The following is a 7500-nucleotide window of genomic DNA, read 5'->3' on the forward strand; positions in this document are numbered from 1 at the left end:
TAATTTATTGTTATTAAAGTAAAAAATTCACCCCTTTCTGTCTTTGGCAACGAGACGAGCCTCAACTTCATTTAAAGTAAATTCTTTTATCACTGGAGTTGGAACCGTGGAAGAAAACTGCCAAAGCATTTTATTTTCATTGTTAAAATTTTGTTTATTTGTGCATGTGTTTGCACCTCGAACCCTTTTGTTTTTAAAAACCACGCGGTAGGTTTCAGTTCCGTTGTCCAACAAGATAGCCAACCGTCTGCGACGAATTTGCATTTTGTTTGTTTTGAGTGACGGTTATCACAGTGATTAACAGGTATCAAATATATTGTGCATTAAGTGAGTGTTTTATTTTGTGTTAAGAAATAAGTGAAGTTTTAGAAATTTTACGAAAACACAATAGGCTAAGCACGTGTTGATTTCCAGTGAGGCATGATTTCTGTGTAAGGTAACGGGAAGAACACGTTGCAGTCCTTGTTATTCAGATTTTCTTTAATAGTTAGTGGTATTTAATTTAATTTTCGTAATATTTCATGGGATATTTTTTATGTACCTCATTTAAAAGGGATAATTTTTGTACGATTGTGTTAAAATTGTTAACCTAAAGATAAAGGATTTACGATATCACATTCAATTTAACTTTTTCAGTCAGGGTATACGATCATTTAGATAAAATATTTGGGAAGTGTAATTTCTTAAATTCATTTCTTTTTTGTTAAAGGGAAAATATGTAAAGGGGTTGATTTTCTTAGCAAAGCAATAAGCAAACTCGGTGATATTGTTTGTTTTACTAACTTTAAGTATGAATACAAACTTTGCTTAAAGTCACAGAGTTGCAAGTGTGGTGTTGCAAGAACGCACCCACACATTTTTACAAATCCATTTTTTATGTCTAACATAGAGGATCCCTCATAGGTGTGATTTATTTATTTTTTTTTTTGTGTGTGTGTGTGTGTGTTTAGCATAGAGGATCCTTCATCGGGGTGATTCCATTATTTTAATGTCTAGCTTAGAGGGTCATCCATAGTTGTGATTCCATTTTTTTCATCTCTAACATAGAGGGTCATCCATAGTTGTGATTCCATTTTTTCATGTCTAGCATAGAGGGTCACCCATAGTTGTTATTCTATTTTTTTTTTCAAATCTAGCATACAGGATCACCGATCGTTGTGATTCCATTTTTTTTTGACTAGCATAGAGGGTCACCCATCGTTGTTATTCTATTTTTTCCATATCTAGCATAGAGGGTCACACATCGTGGTGATTCCATTTTCTTCATGTCTATCATAGAGGGTCACACATCGTGGTGATTCCGTTCTTTTATGTCTAGCATTTTTTTTATGTGTAGCATAGTGAGTCCCTCATATTTTTTATTCCATTTTTTATGACAAGCATAGAGGGACACCCACAGTTGTGGTTCCATTTTTTTTTATGTCTAGCATAAAAGGTCCCCCATAGTTGTGATTTCATTATTTTTTTGACTAGCATAGAGGATCACCCATAGTTGTGATTACATTTTTTATTGTCTAGTATAGAGGGTCACCCATAGTTGTGATTCCATTTTTTTTATGTATTGTTAATTGTTTTGGACGCATTGCATCCAGACAGCCTACGTGCTCACCCAATGGCCTGCTCCCTGTTTTTTTAGTTAGGCTACTGTTAAATTATTTGCACATCTTGCTATTCAGCAATAGTTCTTGCCTGAGAGGTTTTTTTACAGCCAATGTGCATTTTGCCCATCTCCATCTTTATCCTTTCTTCGGTGAGACTCCTGCATAAGCTGGAGCATCTTCTCCATCCGTGGTCGCTGTCTCCACAAGAAATTAGCAAAATGACCGCTGTTGAGATCAGTGCGTTTGTGGATTTTGCAGAACAACAAGGCTAAGAGGGAGAGGTATTGCAAAGGTTTGTGCAGAACTTACTGATGAAGCCAATGCCCGGAGAAGAACAGAGCAAGAAAGGATGCATTATGCGAGAGAAAGAGAGAGAACGTATGAATTGAAGAAGCTGGAAATGGACACCCGATTAGCAAATCTCAAAACTCTGCCACCTCAACCCAATGGTGCCAAAGTCCAGCAGTACAACCGTAGGGAGGTCCAGTGCATTTGAGGAGTCACCAAAGAACTCCCTACACTAGAGTTGAAGGTAACCCTGCCCCACCTCAGCAAGAAGTGCAGACAAGGGGTAATGATTGACATCGGACATGAGGGCTACGACTAGCTCTTGGGTCAAAAGCCCGTGAAGGGCGTACAGCTAGTGCACCTCAAGTGCATGAAGGCTGCCAAGCCGGAGCTCAGAACAGTGAGGATGCTTCCTGCAGGGGAAGACGAATAGCTAGGTGACATTAACTTCGGGGAAATACATTGGTTAAGTGAGGAGTCCCAAGAGTCTTCCTCCTCCAGCAGTGAGTCTAAGCCTCGTACCCGAGAGTGCTCCCCAGCTAAAGCAATGATGCTTACCACCACTGGCGATAGGGCTCCTTCAACCACCAGGCCAGAGGTCTCAAAGGAGGACAAAGGGGAAGTGCCCATCATTCCAGAGACCCTAAGGAGCCAGACAGCTCAGCAGATTCCAGCTGTTGGATGAAACATTGGTAAACCTTAGGGCACCAGCCAACTCGAACGAGGTGGAAATAAATAACCCCTCTAAGGATGAGTTCCTGCTAAAGGATGAGGTGCCCCTCAAGATCACCTGAGGTTCTCAAGATCCTGTTAAGGTCTCGTGCCAGCAAGTAGTTGTTCCCCATAATCTCTGCTTGTCGGTGCTACGCATGGCCCATGAGGGACTGGGAGGACAGGCTGCGGTAAAATTTACTACACAGCTGATCCAGCATTGGTTCTGGCTGGGCTTGCACGAGATTGTCAAGGCTTACTTAGCGTCCTGCCATCCTTACCATATCCCCGGTAATTCTGAGCAAATAGTGCCGAAGGCATCGCTCCAACTCATCCCATCCATAAGTGTCACAGAACTGACACAATTCTTCTATTGGTTTGGCTTCCTAGTCACATTTCAGAGGGGCGAGGGTTTCCAGTTCATAGCAAAGGAGTTACGATCTCTGACTGACCATATTCGTAATTCATTTTTGGTTTCACCAGGTGTAAGCAGGAATTCCCAACTATGTGTTTACTTAATTGGAAGCGTAAATTTCTTCCAGACATGGGATAAACTCCAAACTCAAGAGAATGAGCTCTCAGGCATGGGCTTATCTCTTGAGCATCTTGGATCCTATCATGCTGATCATATGTTCCCACAGACAGTCCTAACAGCCCATAACCCTCTAACCTACTTGACTAAGCTATGTAAAAACAATAAAGTGCTCATGAGGTGGGGCATAGGCCTCATAAACTACAACTGGAAGGTCGAGCACCTAAAGAGCTCAGATAAGAGAGTAGCAGATGTGCTCTCCTGGCATTAGTGCCCAATGCACAGTGCCATGTCCATAACACGTAGATATAGTCAGTAGATTAATCTAGGTTGTATGAAAAATATAATAATTGGCTTTGTTGTCTCCCCAAATAGATAAACTTGAGGAGCCCTGTTGGCCTCATTAGTTGCATTTAATTCATTTTTATGTATTCATTTTATCTTTTGCATATGATTTGTCCATTTGCTTCCATTTGCATGCCTTTCACTGCACTAGGTTACTTAACTTTAACCATTTTTGCATTTTTATTTTCTAGCTGTTGCCTCACAACCAGCATGCTTACTTCTGTGTGGCAGTTAAAGTAATTATACTATCAAAATAAAGTAAAATTATGACTAGTTGCAGCTTAGAAATTAATTCATTATTGTGATGAGACTGACTGAGGGAGAAGTCATTAAGGCTAGAGGCTTCAGACCTTGCTTGCAGAGTTCTGGTCCTGTTTTAGGACAAAACCTCTGCTAAAATGGAGGGCTGTTATTCATGACGGTTATTGCACCATTTTTTTTTAAATAAAAGGCCCCGCCAGCAAGGACCGGTCAACATGCCACAAGCACTGGGACCCTACCCAGGGCCTCGCCACCTGTCCAACCATCCTATACCCCTTACTCCCCTGAGGTCTCATTTCAGATATCTTCAAAGAACATGGCCGCTCAACGCCGGAACAATGGGATCCCAGGAGAAGTCAGGAGGGAGACGAGTTGTGAGGGGTGTCAGATGACCAATAGGACAGGGATCAGGCCAATGACATGTCACCCACCCCCCATTGGGAGGACCCATGGTTAACTCGACCTAGGTACGGATGGGCATCCTCCCTCGTGCTCCAACCTCAATCTGAGCCAGACCTGTGATATATTCTCCACAAGGGAGGAAAAAGAGTCCTTTTTATTAAGGTTCCATATCTGTTTGAGTACCTCAACGTCATCATCATTATCCAGCCCTTCCCTTATCACATCCCATCCTTCCCTTTTATCCTTACCAAAAGATCATACCCGCTGAACCTATTATCCCATTCCTTATATCTCAACCACGTGTGCCGTTTGCTCCTAACATTAATTAATTCACCCTGTGATAATGTTGATTCTCACGTGAGCGTTTAAATTCCTAAGTTTTGCACTTTTGTTTTATTTGCTTGAAGGTTTTAACCACATGACTGCATCATGTTCCCAGCCTGTCGAAGTAAGTGCTCGGTTAATAATTTGATTCATTTCCCTTTCCAGGGAATGAGATTGCTGTGCTGAAACTGTCCACGCCCTACCCAACTCCAAGTGAGCACGTTGCGACAATCCAACTCCCCGTGAAGCACCTCATGGCTTTCTTAGAATATATTTATCTGTTTTACTACCCTTTTTATTAACTTTTTATTAAATATTGTTGAAAATATAAAATATTGTCGGTATTCCTTGTCTTATTACCAACTGGTGACCTTACCATTGTCCTTTTGTTCATACCAGAGTTCTAAACCAAGGCCGGACTCACAAGGCTGGGCATAACCAATATATATATATATATATATATGCTTATAAGTCACTAAATAGCGTGTGACAATATATTCAGCCAAAGCCACAGGAAAAATAAAAGAAGGTATATATATATATATATATATATATATATATATATATATATATATATATATGCATATATATGTATATATATATATATATATATATATATATGCATATATATATGTATATATATATATATATATATATATATATATATATATATATATATATATATATATATATGTATATGTATATATATATATATATATATATATATATATATATATATATATATATATACATATATATATATATATATATATATATATATATATATATATATATATATATATATATATATATATATATATATATATATATATATATGTGTGTGTGTGTGTGTATATATAGGCACCTCTCTCTCTCTCTCTCTCTCTCTCTCTCTCTCTCTCTCTCTCTCTCTCTCTCTCTCTCTCTCTCTCTCTCTCTCCATATATATATATATATATATATATATATATATATATATATATATATATATATATATATATATATATATATATATATATATATATGTGTGTGTGTGTGTGTGGGTGTGTATGCATGTATGTATGTATGTAAGTATGTATGTATGTATAATATAAATACATATATATATATATACATTTATATATATATATATATATATATATATATATATATATATATATATATATATATATATATATATATATATATATATATATAAATATATATATAAATGTATATATATATATATATAAATATACAGATATTATATATATATATATATATATATATATATATATATATATATATATATATATATATATATATATATATATATATATATATATATATATATATAGGGATAATATACATAATTGACTATTTTGTTTTTAACGTTAGGACACCAAATAATCCCAAATATACAATTCAAACGAACAATATCGGTAAGTCTGAATTAGTTTAATTGAGACCGAAGTAACCCTTTTCCGCCTGATGAAATATTCAATTCTTTAGCATGACCGAATCCTGAGAGTTATTTTTAGGGAATAACTGAACAGAACTATAAAGAAATACTGCTCTCGCCAGAAATGAATATCTGGTTAGCTTGATTCATTCTTTTGTTTTCTTGGACGACCTTGACTTTTTGAACGTACGACAGAGCGTTCTTTTTGCCACGAATTCTCCGAATGTTTTTGCCAGTTGTCTGTTTGAAACGTTTTCCCTATTGATTTTATTTTCTTTCTCAGATTTATTTGGGGACACCTGCAAACTCAGAGGGGGGGGGGGGGAGGCGGTTGTGGTAGGAGTTTATCCAAGTACTGAAATTTATCAATTTGAAATGGTGATGATAAGATTTCATTATTATGACATTTTATCTAAAACCTATTTCATGACAAACTCTCAGAAGTGCGTAAATATGGAAATCATCAGACTTTATTCGCTCAACCTCATAATACGAAAAGTCGAGTAGAGCTTATAAAACACTGTAATTCTTCCCTTCAATGTCCATTCAGTACAAACTCATTTTTCTTGACAAATGTAGAACAACACTTTTTTTTAAACAATGATATTTTTAGTGTTTTCCTATTGAAAATAATTTTTTTTTTCTCCCCCTCAAACTTCTATTTTCTCTCATTTACTAAATTTTGGAACCTCATGACAGTGAATTGTTCACGACCACCATATTCTTTATTGCCACCATTTTTTTCTTCATCTCTGTGAAGTAATGTATATAAATGTATGCGGTATCTGCGACTTGTACGCTGGCCTTCGTCGAGTCGTCGGTAAACAACATTGACAGACTGATCGGCGATCGCAGTGGAAGGCAATCATAACAGTTGCATATTCAACATTTTGACACCTTGATACGAACTCATTCGTAACACTGTTATACCACTGTGCTCTGCTTGCGTGTGTGTACCGGGTTAAAACAATTGAAAAAAGTGAGAACGTGACGAATAATAAAGTTGAAATGTGACAAAGAAAAAAAAAAAGGTACGATGGAATAAAAAAAATTACCAGTTCTCTGAGTTTGCAGGTGTCCCCAAATAAATCTGAGAAAGAAAATAAAATCAATAGGGAAAACGTTTCAAACAGACAACTGGCAAAAACATTCGGAGAATTCGTGGCAAAAAGAACGCTCTGTCGTACGTTCAAAAAGTCAAGGTCGTCCAAGAAAACAAAAGAATGAATCAAGCTAACCAGATATTCATTTCTGGCGAGAGCAGTATTTCTTTATAGTTCTGTTCAGTTATTCCCTAAAAATAACTCTCAGGATTCGGTCATGCTAAAGAATTGAATATTTCATCAGGCGGAAAAGGGTTACTTCGGTCTCAATTAAACTAATTCAGACTTACCGATATTGTTCGTTTGAATTGTATATTTGGGATTATTTGGTGTCCTAACGTTAAAAACAAAATAGTCAATTATGTATATTATCCCTATATATATATATATATATATATATATATATATATATATATATATATATATATATATATATATATATATATATATATATATATATATATATATATAATATCTGTATATTTATATATA

This window comes from Palaemon carinicauda, chromosome 33, assembly GCF_036898095.1.
Source record: "Palaemon carinicauda isolate YSFRI2023 chromosome 33, ASM3689809v2, whole genome shotgun sequence".
Taxonomy (NCBI): Eukaryota; Metazoa; Arthropoda; class Malacostraca; order Decapoda; family Palaemonidae; genus Palaemon; species Palaemon carinicauda.